Genomic DNA, 20,043 nt, shown 5'->3' on the forward strand with positions numbered 1-20,043 from the left:
CATTTTCTTGCTAAAACACTTGTTAAGATTGGATTTCAGCCCGCATTTATATCTAAAGCAGTGCTTTTTATATACTTCAAGGGTTGCTTTAAACAGCAGATTGTCATTCCCTTTCACTCTGGGAAGAGTAACAAATCAGGGCTACCACCTCCCACCACTTATTTTTGACTGCAGCATTGAATCTTTTGCAGCACACAACAGAGTGAATGAGGCCATTGAAGGTATTCAATTTGGCCTGGCTATGCATAAAATAAAATTTTCACAGATGATGTCCTTCGAGCATTAACATCACCCGACACACCCATCCCAGGATGGTCTTTGGCTTTAGGATTAATCTGACACTATCGGAGATCTTGAACTTGATGTTACCCCCAGAAAAAAGTAAACATGCTAAAATCCCAGACTACAGTCAGTTGGACAGCTTGTTATATCAAATATTTGTGCATCCATATAGTTCCAGGTCTATCAGATGACTACAAGGACAATTATCTGCATATCGTTGAGATCTTTGGTATCTTTGGTTAGGTAAGAGAAATACCATTAAAATGAACTGCCTCCCCAGGGTTTCATATCTCTTCCATACTCATGTCCTTCAAACCTTAACATCACCAGGCACACCCATTGCAGGACAGTCTTTGTCTATAAAATACATTTTTTTGTTATTTCTTTTTTAGATTTTTATATAGTGCAAACTCGACCCGAAGATATCAGGTATCAGAGCGCTTTACATGAGCGCCAGTTTCGTTACACAAGGACACATTTATTTTTGTTAGGAGCAGGGTTATTAAGTGATTTGCCCAGAATCACAGGATATTGAGCATCCCTGCCGAGACTCAAACCCGGTCCCGAGCTTCGAGGTCAACTGCTCTAGCCGTAAGGCTACATCCCCTCCCCTAATTACTTAATCTATCATAATCGGAGATCTTGAATTTGACTTTACCACCAGAAAGAGTAAACATGTTTAAATACCCTTAGGAAATCGACACCCTTGTTTCTCTCCTGGTTAGGCAAGATAAATACCGTTAAAGTGAATTGCCTCCCTACAATTTCATATCTTTTATGTACTCTGCCCATCGTAGTCCACTGAGAATTCTTCACTAAACAAAAAATATATATATATCATGACATTCATTTGTCAAAGTGGTTGGACCAGTCTAGCTTATAAAATGTTGCCTCAACCCAAACTTGCCAAAGGGCTAGCACTCCCACTTTTCCCAACTTATTAATAAGCAGCATTATGGATATTTTTTCGCTGATCACTCAGGGAGACTGAAAAATGTGGCTACAAATGGAACGGGCAGTATTGGACAAAACCCTTTAGAACTGAGCAAGGAAACCTAAGTGGAACAGTTCCATTGGCATCCATGATAGCACCCTTACAAATAGCACTCTTATAGTTTGGGCCACATTGACAAAACGCATAAGCTTGACTTCATTTTCTTCCGCAAACATCCTAACCATTACCACCCTGGATTGTAAAATGGCACTGATAGTAGGCCCTATCAGCAAATGGAATGGGCAGAACGTCTTCAGATGGCAAGATGCTGTCCTTTCAAATTTGTTAATGCATCTTCAAACTTGACAAGCAGGAACAATTCCACTATACCCAGCTAAGCTAGCTGAGACACCCTACTGTTAGAGAAGTATCAGAGAAGTATCACCCACATTTTTTCCTATTTGAAAAAATTATAAGGTCAGCAATTGGCTCAAAAGGTATAATATCAACAGTATACAACTTCCTCAATAGGACTTGATTAAAAGCATTACCTCATCCACTCAAACAATGATTCTGGGCAAGGAGGTGGAGAAAGCTCAATGGAAACAGCTATGGTGGGGGAACAACCTTTACAACGCAACTATTACAACGCACTACACTTACAACACAATTTTTACAACGCAACATCCACTACAACGCATTCCATTACATCGCATGACACTACAACGCATTTTTAAAAACTACCTTTACAACGCATTCCATTACATCGCATACTACCTTTACAACGCATACCATTACAACGCATAATATTACATTCAAACCCCTACACTATCCAACACTTACCCTACTGTTGCACCCCCTGGAGTTAGAATAGTAATTTTTACCCCCACACTATCCAACACTTACCTTAAATGCAATGTAATATTATGCGTTGTAATGGTATGCGTTGTAAAGGTAGTATGCGATGTAATGGAATGCGTTGTAAAGGTAGTTTTTAAAAATGCGTTGTAGTGTCATGCGATGTAATGGAATGCGTTGTAGTGGATGTTGCATTGTAAAAAATGCGATGTAAGTGCATGCATTGTAAAAGTGTGCGTTGTAACGACATACATCCGCTATGGTGAGATGAGATAGCACTCAAAACCCGGGTTGCATCCTGGGTAGAGAGTTGCACTATAAGATAGTATTTAACTGGTATTGCTGCCCAGTGAAATAAACCAAAGTCTCCTTGTTCATGAGTGCCCTGTGTTGGTGAGTCTGTGGCCTATTGGGTCAGATAGCTTTGTATTTGTGAAAAATAAACTGAGAGCCTGCACTCTCTCAAATATAATCTTCGTTCTACTGGGCCTTCGCTCCCTCTTTAGGAACGTCAAACTAGAGCACATTGCATCCTTTTATGGAATTGTTTGGAGGTTGTAAAAACATATTTGACTTCGAGTTGGAAAAAGAGAAATCCTCCACCAATCTCACTTGCACTAAAGACTTTTGGAATATAATATAGTAGCTATTAAGAGACTCTCCAGACAATGACTGATCAATAAAACTTCGGAGTGATATGGGGTCTGCTGCCTTTCCTGTCAACTGGGCTCTGGAATATCTCATGTTCACCACAGTTGTGATCTCTAAACTTTTTTTTACTTCTGATGAATTGAGATGTGACAGTTTACATGGTCCCCTGAGTGAAATGTTAAGATAATATATATCCGCTGCTCATGATATTCTTCTCAATACACATGGTTGGGATTACTTTCAAAGAGGAGGATGTTTATGCTGCTCTGTATTGGTCATGAAGTAGTTGTAGTTTTTGAGACCCCTGCCCACACCACATCTTCCACAGAGCTGCCTCTACCATCGCACCCGAACTACTTCAGATGATCAACTGCTCCTTCGAGACTGCCATCTTCCCCAATGACTGGAAACACACCGAAGTCAACCCCATCCTGAATCAACCCTCCGTAGACCCAACAGACCTCATGAACTTCAGACCCATCTTCCTGCTTCCCTTCATAGTCAAGGTCATCGAAAAAACCATCAACACTCTGCTAGCAACCTTCATCAAAGCTAGCACCGTCCTGGATATCTCCCAATCAGGATTCCAAAGCAACCACAGCACCAAGACCGCTCTACTTGCCGCCACTGATGACATCCACTCCCTCCTCGACCAGGGCGAAATGGTAACCCTCTCCCTCCTGGACCTCTCGGCTGCAATCGACACCGTCTCACACTACACCCTAGCCACCAGACTCCATGACGCCAGCAACCATGGCAAGGCCCTCTATTGGACACACTCCTTCCTCACCGGCCGAACTCAGCAGATCATAACCCTCCCTACCTCTCAAAACCAACAGAGACCAACTGTGTAGTGGCCCAGGACTCCACCCTCTTCAATGTCTACATAGCCCCCCTCGCAACTATCGTCAGGAACCACGGGCTCAACATCGTCTCTTACACCGACGACACCCACCAACGAACCCAACATCACCAAACATAACTTCTAAGAAGAGATGAAAGTCGTTGTCACCTGGATGAAGAACAGATGCCTGAAACTCAACTCTGAAAATACAAAAGTCCTCATTCTTGGTTCCACCACTTCCACAAGGAATGACTCCTGGTCGCCCTCCACCCTCCACCCTCAGAAATCTCCACACACCGACGGACTGCACAAGAAACCTCGGCATCATACTAGACTCATCGCTCACAATGAACCGACAGCTCAACGCTGCATCCTCAATCTGCATCTACAGTTCCTACATGCTTCGAAAGACTTACAGATGGATCCCAACCGAATCCAGAAAAACTGTCACACAAGCACTCATGGGCAGCAGACTGGGCTACGGCAACGCTCTCCACACCGGAATCAACAAGAAACTCCTTCTCAAACTCCAGACTGTTCAGAATGCCACAGCCAAACTGATCTTCAACATCCCCATCACAGTCACATAACCCAACACCTCTGTGATGTCCACTGGCTTCCAGTTGAAAGAAGAATTACCTTCAAACTCCTCACCAACGCATACAAGGCCCTTCACAACACCAGACCTGCATACCTGAACAGCCGCCTGTCCTTCAGCGTACTCAAAAGACACCTATGATCAGTCAGCTCTCTGTGGCCACCATACCATGCATCAACATGACTAGAACGGGAGGAAAGTCCTTCTCCTACCTTGCAGCCAAAGCCTGGAGCACTCTCCCCCTCCACCTCCGTCAATCTCCCACATTGCCCCAGTTCAGGAAGGACCTCAAGACTTGGCTTTTTCGGATGATCCCAGCACTCAACAGAGCCACCCCCTCCCCCCTAGCGCCTTGAGACCCTCACGGGTGAGTAGTTGCACTTTACCAACCCTGATTGCTTGATTGATTGAGGGAGTTTGGAAGAGGGAAAACTCAGTGGTAATTGTTTGCAGTATACTTCTTTTCATTGTACATTGTACATTGGAAATCTAAGAAAAATGACATTTAAAAAAAAAATGGATGTTTTAGTTCACCTGTGTCAGGGCCCTTGAAGATGGAACTCCTCAGAACCGGAATGATGCACAAAGTGGTCCACCTCCTGACATCCCCAACTCTGTACAACAAATACTACACAGAGTAGTAGAGTGGTCAAGCGAGGGATAGGGGTGTAAGGAAGGGAGCTGCAGGGATTTTGAACCTGTTGAATAAATAATGAAGAAACTAAGTAGAATACAAGATACAAGTCAACTCTCTGTAAATCTCGCTAATGATCCGTAAATACCTTTTAGTTATAGAAAGGTTTGCCTAATCGAAAGAATTTCAGTGCCAAAAAACCTTCTGTATAATTCTCCATACATGAACCCAACAAGATAAAATCAAAATAGAATCTAGATCCTGTACTCCTCTCATTCACTCTCCTGAACTGTACGAAATAATATCAGAAAGGAACATCACCTTACGTACCACTAAAAAAGCAAGAAAAGGAAAAAAGTTAGGAGATTTGAGCAATACTGCTGGTAAGGCTTCTTAATTCAAAAGTCATGCGCACTAGTATGTGCACTAGTATGTCTCCTGCACACACTGTAGCCAACGCAGGTCTATTATAGTCATAAACCGTGGTTTTCCTTAATGATGATAGATACACAGTAGAAAGAAATGTATAGAGATACCTTAATTAGGAAACCGGAAATCCACAAACTTCAATGAGCTCCTCTTCACATTCACAATGAATACTAATCCATACATGGAAGTGAACGTGGCCAGAGTTAAGAAAATCAAAATCATAAAACAAGTTTGCCCAAAAGAAACTTATGAATGTACAGCTCCACATACAAAGAAAGACTGCTGGCCCCCTTGGATACTTCCTACGTAGAAGTTGAGTGAATTTGTGTCTTTCCAGAACGATGTAGAACCTCTGCAAAGCAGCAGGATGCAAGCCTGTGTTCCCACCGCTACAAAGTACTAAATGGAATACTCGTCTCTGAATCCTCGAAACGCCGGTACTCAACGCGGCTAAGACTCCTCGTCTTACCGCGTTTTGTGTTATCAAACCCCACCACAAGAAACACTCTGGGAAATAAGAGGCGCTGCTAAGCCTCTCCCCAACACTGGCCTAGCCAGGAAAAACCAAAGATCAGGATGCGAAAACACTTCCTCTGGACGAGATGGGCGAGAGATCCCGCACAGCCGATCCAAGCCTCCCAGTAAATAACAAAGTAGAGAATTACGCACGACGTGCATGTACATCTTTTATCCCATAATCCTTAGGGCTGCAGGCAGCATGGGAATTGTAGTTTTTTACCTAGGAATCACACCGAGGTAGGCGCCTCTGCCTGCAAACCCTGACAACCTGCAAATTGTTTTTATTTTTTTTGAAGCGTAGAATTCCACATGCTGGCAACGCTGATAGCCCACTCCCTGCATGCTTTACTGATCTATGGGTTTAAATATTTTTATTGTTATACCGTCTAAATGCAGTGTGAAGTAAAATGTCTATGATGGCCATGACCTGATGAAATAAACTTTTTGCCAGGCCTATACCTTCCTTTTTAGAACACACATGTCACCTCTAAGGTAGGCCCTAAAGATCCCATCGGGCAGGGTGATTTGTATTTAAACATTAGGATGTGTTTTTAAGTTTTATATGTCCTGGTAGTGAAAAACACCTACATCTTTTTTTCACTACTGTACAACCTAGCTCTGTCACTGGGTAACACTGGGTTTACTTATTACATTCATGAAGTGCTAACATTTTATGGGGAACAGATAGGGATGTGAAGTTTGGACTCAAACAAATTGTAATTTCTTTAAAGGTACAGTCGGATTTATGAAAATGCCACTTTTAGAAAGCTGGCATTTTCTTGTCCAAACCAGTTTGGTACCTACTGCCTGACTCCTGGGCCACATGACTATAAATAGTTAGCACTTGGCCTCTGTGTATCCTTCTCAGACAGTGAGACAAAGGGAGGCTGTTTGTTGGCAGGTTGGGCCATCCTGCAAGGATGGGTGTGGCATTGCTATTCCTTGCCCCACTTACATTTAAAGGTTCTGCCTCCAGCATAAACACAAAGGAACTTGACACCAGTTTTTGTCACTTCAGATGTTTTGGAACCTGGGCAGGGGAAGGGAAGAACTTTCCAGAACTAGATGTGGGTATAGCCAGGATGTCACCCCCACTTCAAAGGCTGGCAGCAGGGATAAATATTGGACCTCCTGAACCACCTCTTCAGTACACTCCTGGACCTGTGGGCTACAGAAGAAGGACTGCTTTGTTCCCTAGATGACTGCCCTGCTACTTGAGACCTTCCTTGCTCTGCCCTGCTGCTACCAGGGGAGTGTCCTGCAGCTTGAGGCCAGTCTAGTTCTCCAGAGGACTGCTTTGGTATTTAAGGCCTGCCCTGCTTCCTGAGAAGGAAGGCTAAACCTGCTCCCTTCATCCTATGCTAACCTGAGTGACTCTAAAGGTCAACAGGGGGACCTCCTGTTGTGAGCTACAGGGCACAACAAGCTTCAGAGGCATCCCTGCACCTGCCCAGCTGACCTGCTGCAACAGGACCTGCCTAGACTTGCAACTGGACCTGCCTGAGACCTGTTGGCCTCTGCTTGAGTGAGTCCCTGATCCTGTAGAGGTGTTGGACCCTTGGCTGTCATCAGAGTGCACTCTGTGAGAAAAGGAGAAATCCTGATGTTTCAGGCTCTTCATGACCACAAACAGGCCCGTTCTCACCAAGACCTTGCCACCCATGATGACCGCCAAAGCGAAGCTCAAGTGAACCCAGCTCATCTTGCTACAGCGACCGCCAGCAACAACCGACAACACAAGATCTGCATCTGGCACAACAGCAACAACAGGCCCCAGTGACCACCAACTTGAAGCTCCCCCAACGACCCTCCGAGGCACCCGACCAGATCTTTGCGTTACAGCGATGACCGTCTGTGATACTCTCCCTGCTCCTCGTGGGCTACTCCGTCTCAAACTGGTTTCAGAAGGACTAACCTGGTCCCTTTATCCAGCCCATGCTCCATTGTGGCTGGCCTAAACTTGTGACTTTCCCCTGGTCTAACAGGACGAGATGACCATGAGTGGCGGTTTGTGCTTCTAGGAGTTATACTTAAATAAAACCTTGAAATTGCAACACTCCGGTTCTATTGATTGGATTTCTGTCATTCTAGTATTATTTTATTTATTAAAATGTAGTATATTTTCTCAAATTGTTTTGTGATTTTTGTGTTTACACTTTATTACTGTTTGTGTGCTGCATAAATACTTAATACAGTTTTTCTATAATAAACCTGACAGAGGGTTTAGCACACGTTAATTTATTGACTTTTGTGGCTCAACCTGACAAGGATTGTGGTTGTTGCCTAAGTGAGGCTTCCAACCCCCTCAAAAAAACCTGATTTCTTACACTCCTGCCTGTTGTTTCTGAGGTGTTGTTGCTGCAATGGTGTGTTTTGTGTTACATTTTTACTGGGAATGGCGGCTAATGACACACTATTGGAGAATATGCAATGGAACATGCAATACAGTGAACGGGATATCCATCATTTCTGTGATTGAGTATCCTATTCGCCAAACTCTAAATCCGACCCTTTAATTATTGCAGCTGGTTTTCCCATTCCCCTCCAAACCCTCCTGGACAGCAACTGTGTCCAATATAGAGCTGTCTTACCCCATCTGCCACTCATCTCACTCACCTCACTCAAATTCCTCTTTATCACTTTTATCAATTCCAAACCTGTTTTCTCGACCAAATCATTCTCTCCTAGGTGGATAAGAACAGCCAATGGCTGAGGCCATTTACCAATTAGCTCCCATAACATTTCTTTCAACTACCTCCAATTCATACTGCCTTGGCCTTTCCACAGCACTGTCACCTCATTAAAATCCAGTCTCTGTTGTTGGCTGTAGCTTTGCCTCCCCATTTGTACACTTGCCCAATTCACAGTGGATTAGCTGTAAGTCCAGATCTACCACACACAAAAGAAATAAGTAGGTAATTACCCCTGATAATATCCCAAGACCATCTCATCTAGAGTTTTCAACCCCACCTAGGCGACCTAGAATAAATTAGTAGGGATACTTCTAAGGTAGTTTTATTGAGTCATTAAACGGTGGATCCCTTTGAGTGTTTTGAAACTGAAAAAAATCATTGCTCCAATCCTGGTGTTGGATACGCAGGGGATGTTGTAGCACACCTCTTGATGAAGCATGCCACTATCAGTATCACTTTTATCCCATATACGGGTCCCCATAGAGGGTGTTAATCTTTGATTTTAACCTCCTCATCTCTTTTGTGTGTTTTAGGTTTAGAGTTTCGGAGGATGGATGAGGAGTTGTACCTCTCAACCCTTATTTTGTGTGTACAGTGCAAATAAAGATCTTCTTATTTCTACATGCCGCAACTGCACATGGAGAGGATATCAGCATTGTCAAAGCACTGCCTAACCTCATCCTTCATGACCTATATAATTACTCCTCCATCATTCAAGCCTTTTCAACTCCCTCTCCTTCAGGTATACTCAACCCTTCTGCGGCTGTGCCTTTCCATAAGAGTGTGTCCCAAACTGTTTGCCTTTTCAACCTCTCTTGTCAAGGCATATTCTTGGCAACCCTAGCACCTCCCACATCATTACTTTCATGCCACCTGCATGGAAAAATTATGGCTACCACCTTTTTCCTGTACCTCAACCATATTTGCGCGCCCTCTTTGGGCATATAGCCTGCACCCTTGATATCTTCAGACTCACTGCACCCCTGGCTGCCCATTAATCTGTTGTTGCTCTTTCTCACTTTTATCTGCTTCGTACCTTCTTCCATCAGCACATCTTCCCCTTGGTTCCCCTCAGGAACGCTTCATAGTCCTTTGCCTCAATCAAGTCTGACACTAAATGCTCCGTAGAAGATCAATATAAATGTTGCTCTGAACAATTTTTAAACCAAGGCAGATGCCACCGCAACTCTCGCCTGTGTCACCATGCTTTCTGGAATGGTCAACAAAATCAGCCCCCACACTTTGCTCCTCTTCCCCTTGTCCAAACTCACTGGAGAATATTTCCACATCCATGCGATTGAATCATCATGTTGCCACACTGTTACTACATTGTAGTCAATCAAAAATCTCTGCCACATCTCTAAGTCTTCCTTAATTCTGCTAGTCATTCTTATCCTATGATGGGGCTTAAACATTCCCTCAATGAGATTGTCAGCTGTGTATAAATACTATCCCTGGGGCCATCACTCTGCGTGCAAAGTTCAAATGTCCAAGCAATATCTAAAGAAACCAGCATCTTTCCTTTTGATTTCCAAAGCCATTAGCTGTCATAGTTTCCTCAATTTATTCATCTACAAATGTGACACCATCGCCTCCCATTGGCCCATATTTTCACTTTTGATCCACTCCTTTAATCTTGTCCTGCTCTAAATTTGCTTCTTGTGAGGCCTTAGCTGCTTTTGCTTTGTCACTTCCTACTTCCAACTCTACCTTGCTGACTCATTCTCTTGTCCCACCTCTGTCCTTTTGCTGTTCTCATGTCTTCTCTCCGTGGCCCCCCATCTCTTGCCCTACCTCCGGTGTCAGTCTGTCCATCTCTGCTTTTCTTCTTGTCTAGCAAGTAATTCTCCCAGGACTCAAAATATTCCATCTGACACTAGCTGAAACCCCTTCTCCCTTCACTCTCCCTCCTGCCTCTCACACTTATTCTCTCTCTTTCACGCTCTGCTATGGCCCATGCCCCCACCATCTATGCTCACTTTCCGATCTTTCTACCACCCATCACCTACTCCATGACCTTCTTAGGCAAAACAATTGTCCAAATATTCCATCGCTTGAAGAAGGAGTGCACTGCCTACCTGTGCCTTCTCTTCCTGCTGCCAGGCGGTTGCCTTCTGTCAACCACTTGCTCATAGAGTATGCTTGCATCTGAGCCTCTGTCTCATCAGTCTGGGTTCCACAACTTCCTCCATGGTGTTGCCTCCCTCTCAGCCATCTTGCACACATATGGGTCCTCCCTGTACCTTTTTCAGATCACTGCAGAGCTGCACTGCTCTGAGCCCATGCCACCTCCCTAACTTCTTCCTCTTCATTCTTACTTTGTTTAGAGACCTTCCTGCATTGCCTTTCACCAGCCTGAATGGTTGGGCCAGCTCCCTTAGATCCTGCCCCTGTGTGCTCCTTGTTGCCATTCGTTCCATGCCTCTTGTGAGGGCTGCCAGTGTGTGGATCCAGAACCACCCTCTGGGCCATTTGTCTTGATGCCCCCCCCTGGGAACTACCTGCCGCTCGTTCTGGATCCTTTGGGCAGCTATTCTGACACCCAAGCTCTAGGATGTGACACAATCTAGTTTAGAGTCCTTCTAGTGTTCTGACCCCATGCAGTCCTTGGTACCCCAGGGTGTTGCCAATGCATCATAACTTCAATCAAGGTGGGCCCTTGCACCTTCTTTTGGTGGTGCTCACACTCCCTATGTGGCATAGAGCTCCTGGGGGTGTCAATGACTCCAGAAGCAAAAACACTGCACACCTTCTTCTCTTGGAGGGGGAGCCACATGCCAAGACTGCAGCCCTGACCCCCACTAACACTGCCCATCTGGGCCTCTGTGGGGGCTCCATCTCTGGATGGGGACTTGCACCTGATAGATAACCTTCTGCCGTCCTCAGCACTGTGAAGACAGTGCTTCATTTGTAAAAAAATAAGTGCCAGGGCTCTTGACAGGAGGCTACTGCAGCTTGCACCACACATTGCCCCTGCCATACTGAAAATGATACTAACAACACAACTACTAAGCATCATACTCCTACAAGTGTGACAATTCAGACTATTCCAGGCCACCAAAGCTATAAGAATGGCTTGGGCGGCATGTGATAGTCATTTTTAATTGTATATTGAATTAATAATTAGTCATCTCTATTTGAGCCAGGCATTGCCACCTTGTGGCTGACTGTCACAAGCGCTGGTGTTGATAATTAAGTGCCGGTGCCGAGCACCAGAAACCACTGGCTTAAATTAAGCACTGCGTGAGGGTAGCCTGGACTTCCACATCAGATGGCACGGTATTCACGGCCATCCTTCCTTGAAGAGTGCTGGAAACAAAATGTTCCCTTGCCCTTTGGCTTGCGTAGTGACATGAGACACAGTGTCCACATCTTGCTCCCCCAAAGTTCCCTGGGTATAGAAGGTGTTTCCTTCCCACCACCAAGAGCCCGGCTTCTACATGCGACCTCGTTGAACTGCGGTGCATGACATGGTTTTTACATAATATCCCTACTGATGTTTAAAAAAAAATATCTTGAAACATTCACTATTAAATAGCACGTTGCAACATCCAGTCTTCAATTTACAATGGTCTGTCTTCACAGACGAGGCTAATCGATACCACTTCCTGTGAACTAATTTGGGTTCACAAACTTGTCTGTCACCTCTGCGGCAAAATGCTTTCAGTGATATGACGCCGCTTGAGAATGGCAAACATTTTTCATGTGTCCTGTGTAGCCTCCAACCAACACTGGGTTCCAAAATCATTACTCCCAAAGCATTGTATTCTGAGTTTTTCTTGGTGATTTGCCTGTCACACTTGCATTAGAGATGTAAGGTAATTATATGTATTGAAAAGTAATTTATAGCCATAATCTGCACTGTAAAATTTGCCAGCCACTTCAAATAACCTGTAAACACAGGGATGGTGGCCATGTCTGTGATTGCTTTTCAAATAAAGCGATTTTTTGGGGGGGAAATGCAGCCCATTTTCCTTAAAGGAAAATGGGATGCATTTAAAAAAGAAAAAGTTTACTTTTCATTCTTTAGGAGTAGGCAGTGTTCCATGGTACCACTGCCTGCTCTTAAGTGTTGGTGCCCACATTCACAAAGGGGAAGGGGTCCTTTGGGGAACCCGTACCATTTGCAAATGGGTTGCCACCTCTTTCACGGAGTTGGTAAACTATTACACCCACTCCACCGGCCACATGCTTGACCCCATCTTCTCTGCAAGCTCCCACATCTCCTTCAACCACACCACCAAGCTCCACTGGACCAATCACCGCTGCATCCACTTCACCTTCCGGAAACTCACCATGCACCACCGCACCCAACAGATGCCACGCCGCTGCTGGAGCAAAGTCACCGAAGATCAGCTTTCCACCTCCCTCGCCAGGAACCCACCCACAGATCCGACCGACCCAGACACTGCCGCCCGCAACCTCAAACAGTGGATCAACGACTGCGCCAACACCCTCGACCCCCTCAAGAAGCCCTCCAACACCCACACTGGCAAGAAAGCCAGCTGGTTCACCGAAGACCTCCAGGCCTCCAAGCGATCCTGACGAAAACTCAAAAAAACCTGGATCCGTGAACGAACACCAGAAAGCTACTCCTCCCACAAGAACGCCACCCGCAGACACCACCACCTGATCAGATCCGCCAAAAGGACCTCCTTCAAAGACCGCCTAGACAACAACGCACACAACAGCAAAGAGCTCTTCAACATCGTGAAGGAACTCTCCAACCCCAGCTCCAACACCAACGACATCCCACCTTCACAAGACCTGTGCGACTCGCTGGCCACCTTCTTTCATTGCAAGATCACAGACATCCACAACAGGTTCAACACCGTCACCATCCTGGCAACTACTGAGACTCCCATGACCACCACCCGTACCAACCGCCTGATCTCCTGGACCAACATCAACGGCGACGACACCCTCAAGATCGTGAACACCGTCCACTCCGGGTCCCCGGAAGACCCCTGGCCACACCACATCTTCAACAAAGCCAGCAGCACCATCACACCCCATCTCCAGAAAACCATCAACATCTCCTTCGAGACAGCGACCTTCCCGGAGCGCTGGAAGCATGCAGAGATCAACGCCTTACTCAAGAAACCCAAGGCGGACCCCAAGGACCTCAAGGACTTCCGACCCATTTCACTGCTCCCGTTCCCGGCGAAGATCATCGAAAAAGCCGTCAACAAACAACTGACCAGCTTTCTCGAGGAGAACAGCATCCTGGACCCGTTCCAGTCCGGGTTCCGCAGCAACCACAGCACCGAAACTGCCCTCATCGCCGCCACCAATGACATCAGGTCCCTGCTTGAATGTTTTACGACTGCATTCCGGACGCAAGCCAAGCATATATGTCCCTGCAACTCACTATTAAGAAAAGATGCCCTTGGCACGCCCCTTCCTAATATGAACTCACAAAACCTATTTTGCGAGACGTTGTACATGCTAAACGCCATTTTAGTGGTCGCAAATGTCCCGATTCTCCATTTGCGACCTCTAAAAATGGTTTTACATGTGGCCCGAGTCTTCCATTTTTAAATACCTGTGTGTGAATAACTGGACTTGATATTTTATGGATTTGCTCTTGTTTCCTTTTTCCAAATATTATTTCCATTCTTATACTTTCAGTTTCAAATAGCAAAGTCATTTGTTAAGTTATAGCACCCACGCTGGCCTTCAGCACTCTAGTAGTGATGATATGATTTATTTCCTCTCTTTATGATTGTATTACGCTACGTATGGTGAGGCAGTAGGAATCAAATGGACCATACGGCAATTTTAAATCTATTAGAGAGAGATTAAATATACTTAATGAATTTATTAGTAACATATTCATTTCTACTAAAAATACTAAGTAATAACTTGGAGGTGCAGTAGATTAAAGACAATGGACTAGATCGGTCAGTCGTGACGGTGATTAATTCAAAAGTATAAAGATAAGACATTACAAAACATTTGAAATACAAAAATGCATATATTTATTTTCATTTCAAGATCAGTAACTTAGGCTCTAGATCACATATCCTCTGCATAAAGATGACTAAGAAGATTTATGAGTTTACTGTTACATATCTAAAGTTCTTTCAGGGTCTTTCACCAGATGTATGTGGCCACTTCCACGTGAATGATATATAAGAGTATATATATTATTTTCATTAATAAAAATTATGTTTTCAGATTGAACACTAATAGCAGTAAAATATAAATTATAGTCATTTAGCGTGTTATCTACTGGGGAAAATCCTAATTCAACACAAAAAATGCCCAATTTTCTTACCTTGTAAGAGATCAAATAATCAATCCCTGTACATAGCTTTGTAATGACACTTGATAGTGCACTCTGAAAAAGTAAAAAGATGATGGCTTTAGGTGCTGGTTTGTGATGGGGCAGAAATCAGAATGTGGCTGAAGATACGGGAGATGGTGAAGAATGTATTGCACAGCAGAGGTGAAGAAAGGATGACATTTGCAGCACTATGTGGGACCAAGCAGTGAGACGGGTCTGTTACCAGATACACAACCAGGCCACCTAATATTCTGTGCTAATGAAAAACTCTGCAAGGGCTAACTATCAGTATTTTGATCAATGGGTTCAACCCCCTGAAAGATAGTGAAGCAGGCTGTGAGTGGGCAAAGTGGTGTGGTAACAATGGTGGAAAACTCGATGAATAAGTTAAAAATGTGTTTCAATAGCACCTGCAACCTGTGTGGTCCCTGGGTGATCAGGCACTGGTTGGTTATGCAGACTGGATGGGAAGACAGACCACTGAGTGATCTCTCAGCTTAAGTGGTGCATAGTGGCAGGACCTCAGTACAAGCTAATCCCATACTAGATACTCGTTAGCAGTATAGCAGCAACCTGAGAGGAACACAGGCCTAAAAAGAAACATACTAGGAGCAGGTCCTTCCTCATAAAAGATCCCATCAGAGACCAGATAGAACCTAGTAAACGGTCTCCAATAATGCCTCCCTTTCTGTTAGATTCAATCAACCTCTGTACCCCCAACTCTCAGGGCTGTCACTGCATGCCACCTACACTCCCTCTCTTAGCAATCCTAAGGTGGCTCAGCACCTTTCCTGTCTTCATAACCAGACCTAAGGCTCCATCAAGTATTGAGCAAGGGCTGAAGGAGCGTTCTTGTCAACCCACAAACCTACTCTAGCAGTTTGTGCAGTTTATTCTCTCCCACAAGGCGCTTATAGTTTGCCAAATTCATGTTCTGTCCCTATGCAGCGTGGCCTGTGGAGTGGAGCCATACTAAAACATGAGATGTACTGCCCTAATCACTAGTCATGCCCAGACTGGTGGGAAAAATTACTTAGTTCTCTAATTTGGCCCTCATTTCCAAGCAGTAAATAGCTCTTTAGAGGAAGTGTGCATTCTCCCAAAACTATGGGGCATAGTTGCAAGAACTGACGCATTGGCATTAATGCGTCAGATTTCTTGCAATTACTGAAAATGCCTTTACAACACAATGGATGCACTGTATTTACATTACAATGCTCTACACCGCAAGGATTCATAGATGCGACAGAAATTCTGATGCATCTTTTGGCACATTGCAGGAGTCGGTCGTAAGACTGACACAACTCCAGCAATGCGTCAGAACACAGAGGCAAGTCCAATGTTAACAGCCCTGCATCAATTCTTACGTCTGGTTTGAGAAGGCGTAGGGATTTTGATGCTCTCAAGAAGTAGTGATGCAGTGAAAAGTTGTAAATTTCATTGCGTCAGTTGTACGTGGCTTTTAACATGGCAACACCGAACCTGCATACATTATACCTGGTGCAGGTATATTGTGACGCAGGTCTCTACAAACTGTCGCATTGAGCCCAATGCACCAATTTGTCAATATGGAGCAGTGTAAAGCACTGATTGCGCCCCCGCAGGTGAAAGAAAATGATACTGCGGTGGCGCTATCTCCTTGTATATATGCCCCTATGTGTCATACGAGACCTTTGTTTTGGTAGCTGTGGAGTGGCTGAATGCTCAACTTATTTGAAGCTTTGGTGTGCACGTGTGGGTATGTGCCCCTCTAGGTCTTTATATTTGTACGCCTTGACAGTGGCCTGGAGGCATGATGTGCTGTGCAGCTCCTGTGCATGGCATCCCCCAATTTGACAAAGGCAACAGAAGGCTAGAGGAGGTGTTTGCTTTGCACCTCAGACTTCCAAGCCGGTGTATAAGATTTATGCAAGGCCAATGGTGTTCTGCGTGTTGGGCCCTTCTCTAGCAGTTATGGGAGCAAGAGTACTGCCCACTTACAGCTGAGGAAAGAAGCGATATGGCCTGACGTCACACCTGTCAGTGTGCGGCTGGGCGGAATGGGAAGATGGATCAGGCCTGAAGCCGTTAAAGGGCTCAGTGTCAGGGGGCAAAGCTTATATCGGCAAACCAGTGAAGATATAAAATGACCGGCGCCCCCGCGCCTAGAGGAGGGGCGCCCTTAGTAGCGCCAGGGGACTGGACCTTCCCCAGGGCCGAAAAGGGGGCTGAATGAAGTGATGTCATCGGGGCGCGCTGGAAGGCTATTTAAATCTGCGCCCTGCGATCTTCAGCCTCTTTGTCCCTTGGCTACGCCATGAACAACACGCTCTGTTTCTGAGAGTTTCTGGGCAAATGGGAAGAGTGAATGTCACGTTGTGCGCCTACTAATGAGTTTTCCTTATACGCGCACAACAGATTGAATAAAAATACGTGTGCACCTTATTCTTACAAAACGTGGCATGGATAAAGATGCCAAGTGAAGCCCATACCTATGACCATTGTTTAATGCTTGGTGCAACGTGACTTGAGATATCTGTTACCATTTATAGTGGAGGTTGGCAACCATGGTAGCACACCCCTCTAAGTTACTCTGCCCTTCTTGTTTATACCACCAAGCCCACAGTGAAAGATGCACACCAGTTTTATAAGGCGATAGCCATGCCTAATGGCAGTTTTGGAAAATATTCACACTATAATGTGATGCTGACATGTACACAATAATGTATTGTTTCTGAGGTGCTGCTCTAAGGCGGAGTCCTTCCATCTTCACTTGTTCACTTCAAAGAAGCTTCTCTTTTGGTACATCGTGCCATGATTGTGGCTCATCGCTCTCGGTTGGCTCGAGTTCCACGAGTGTCCAATTGGTGGTTCCCTTCTGCTCATAGCTAAACAATAGTGGTCCGTGATGAACTACTCGCTCTACGGTTGCATTTCCGCGGTTGGCTTGTGGTCTCTGTTTTGTTCTATGTCATTGATGGATTTTTGTGAATGACAAAGAAACCCTGGGATTCCCAGCATGACGGGCCACAAATAATGCAGATTCTGACATATGACGGTGTATTAAGAAGCATTCAATTTCAGACACAGCCTAAGATACAGGCACGCAATGGTCCCTGTTACAGCCTTCTTGTATGTCTTGAATTCTGCACGTTACCTGCAAATACAAGGCACTGTTGTGGACATAATTGGTGTTTCATTCTCTGTTTCTGTTCAAGCAACCCTGCTTCCTCGGCTCTTCCTTTCTCTGATCGTTCTTTAATAAGAACCTTTCGTAGAGGGCTACTCTTCAGTGGCAGACCACCATGCCCCCAACCCCACGTCCACCTGCGTGCCTAGACCCGGGTATTGTGTCTACAATCTCCTCTACTTTTGCTGCCTAGACTTAGTATATGATGTTTTTGCGTGTTCACGAATGTGCATTGATGATGAAAAATGTTTCCCATGAGGTGAAGGTGCTCGGGTGTAGCCAATGCAGGCTTGTCCTTTTCCATTTAAATGTAGTTAAACAAATGCAGCTGTGTTGAGTCCCTCATTATTTTTTGCCATGACACATCTGCCAAGAAGGTAATCACAAAGTGCATGGTTTTGATTTTTTTTTATTTATTATTGTGTTTTTTTATAGTTGAGACATAAACCCTTTCATGGCACGTGTCAACCCACCTCAGAAAGTCAGTACTTATGGCATTGTTGCACAAACATTTCAGAACATTCCTATTGTGTAATGCCCATTGCCGAGGGTGCCAACCATAGCTAATTCCACATCCCACAATTATAGTTCGGAGATGCATGAAAGACTGCATAAAGAGTGAAGGGCAATCGAAAGGTGGCTAACGCCCAGCAAAACGAGGGCAAATTGCTATCAGCCTCCATAGAAAGTCGATTCCTTAGAGACAGACAAACAATTCCCCGCTCTCCCCGTCACCATCAAGTTCACTATCTGCCTTTGAAAGAACTTAGAGAACAGGCAGACATCTACAGGTAATTACCGAATTGGAAGTTTTCTGATTGGCTGAGCCAATATTAGCATTCTACAATTGCGGGTGTGCATCTTCAAGAATTAATGAACGTAGATCTAATCCCCTGACTTCTGAGGTTTCTTTCTTGCAAAACTAAATCATTGCTTCATTTTCTTAATGGAATGGAACATTTATCTTGATTTTGAGATTTACTCGTGCAAGAAAATCTTATTATTTCTTCAGAAAGAAAGTCAGCCTGCAAGAAGACCTCTCTGCATTGACCGGTGTCTGATTTGTCAAATTTAATAATACTCCAGAAGAGATATGCATCTCTGCCCTTGTATGTACGTGGAGAGTATTCCAAATAGTTAATCACAGACAGAGCAACTTCGGGACTGAAGTGGAATGTTCCATGTAAAATCAAAGTACACAAAGAGAAACCCCCTAGCTAAAATGCATGAAATATATCTGAAAGCAGACAGCATCTTACTGCGTCTAGACAAATGTCACATGTTTGAGACGAGAACAAGGTATATAAATCACATACGTTGGAATTTTGTACCATTCTTAACCTTAAGCCTATAAATAAATAAATACATTAATTAATTAATAAATATAAAGAGATGAGTGCAATATTTAATCATATGTACTGTAACGATAGCACCTTATATATGGAAATGTACATGAATTATGTGTAATTAACAGCTGTTCAAATGGATGCACAGACACTTTAAATTTTGAAGCTTCTAGAAATGTGGTTTGGGATAAGTGCAATAGAGGATGGGGAAATGTAAACACCGGAATATGGATGAACGGAGGTAAGTACACATTTAATTAAATAAACGAATTCCTTTGCGCGCGCTGCATCGCAAAATGCGATGCAGCGCGTGTAACGAAATTCGTTTTATTTATTTAAATGTGTACTTACCTCCGTTCATCCATATTCCGGTGTTTACATTTCCCCGCCCCGCCTCACCGCCCCACGGAACTCCCTCCACGGACCGCTACTGAGAATGACTGATGAATTTCACTATTTGACAGTGTCATGATATGCAGATATTATGATGTTCTTATAATGGTCAACAAACTTGTATAAATGGATTAGCAAATAGACTGAAAGATATTTTATATTTATTTGTTTAGAGATTAATATAATGAGATAACTGCTTGTAGATCTGAATAACACACGATTAACATATATAGGATGCATTAGCGGTCCATGGAGGGAGTTCAATAAAATGAATTTTGTTGCGCGCGCTGCATCGCATTTTGCGATGCAGTGCGCAAAGGAATTCGTTTTATTGATTTAAATGTGTACTTACCTCCGTTCATCCATATTCCGGTGTTTACATTTCCCCACCCTGCCCCTCCCCC

The 20,043-nt window shown here is 44.4% G+C and overlaps 1 protein-coding gene across 1 annotated transcript in view; it reads left to right on the plus strand.

Moving 5' to 3' along the window:
* LOC146855952 (solute carrier family 23 member 1-like) overlaps positions 1-20,043 on the plus strand; it is a 1,135,305-nt gene that overhangs the window by 634,180 nt on the left and 481,082 nt on the right. The window lies entirely within an intron of this gene.

This window comes from Triturus cristatus, chromosome 4_1 (assembly GCF_964204655.1).
Source record: "Triturus cristatus chromosome 4_1, aTriCri1.1, whole genome shotgun sequence".
In the NCBI taxonomy this organism is placed as follows: Eukaryota; Metazoa; Chordata; class Amphibia; order Caudata; family Salamandridae; genus Triturus; species Triturus cristatus.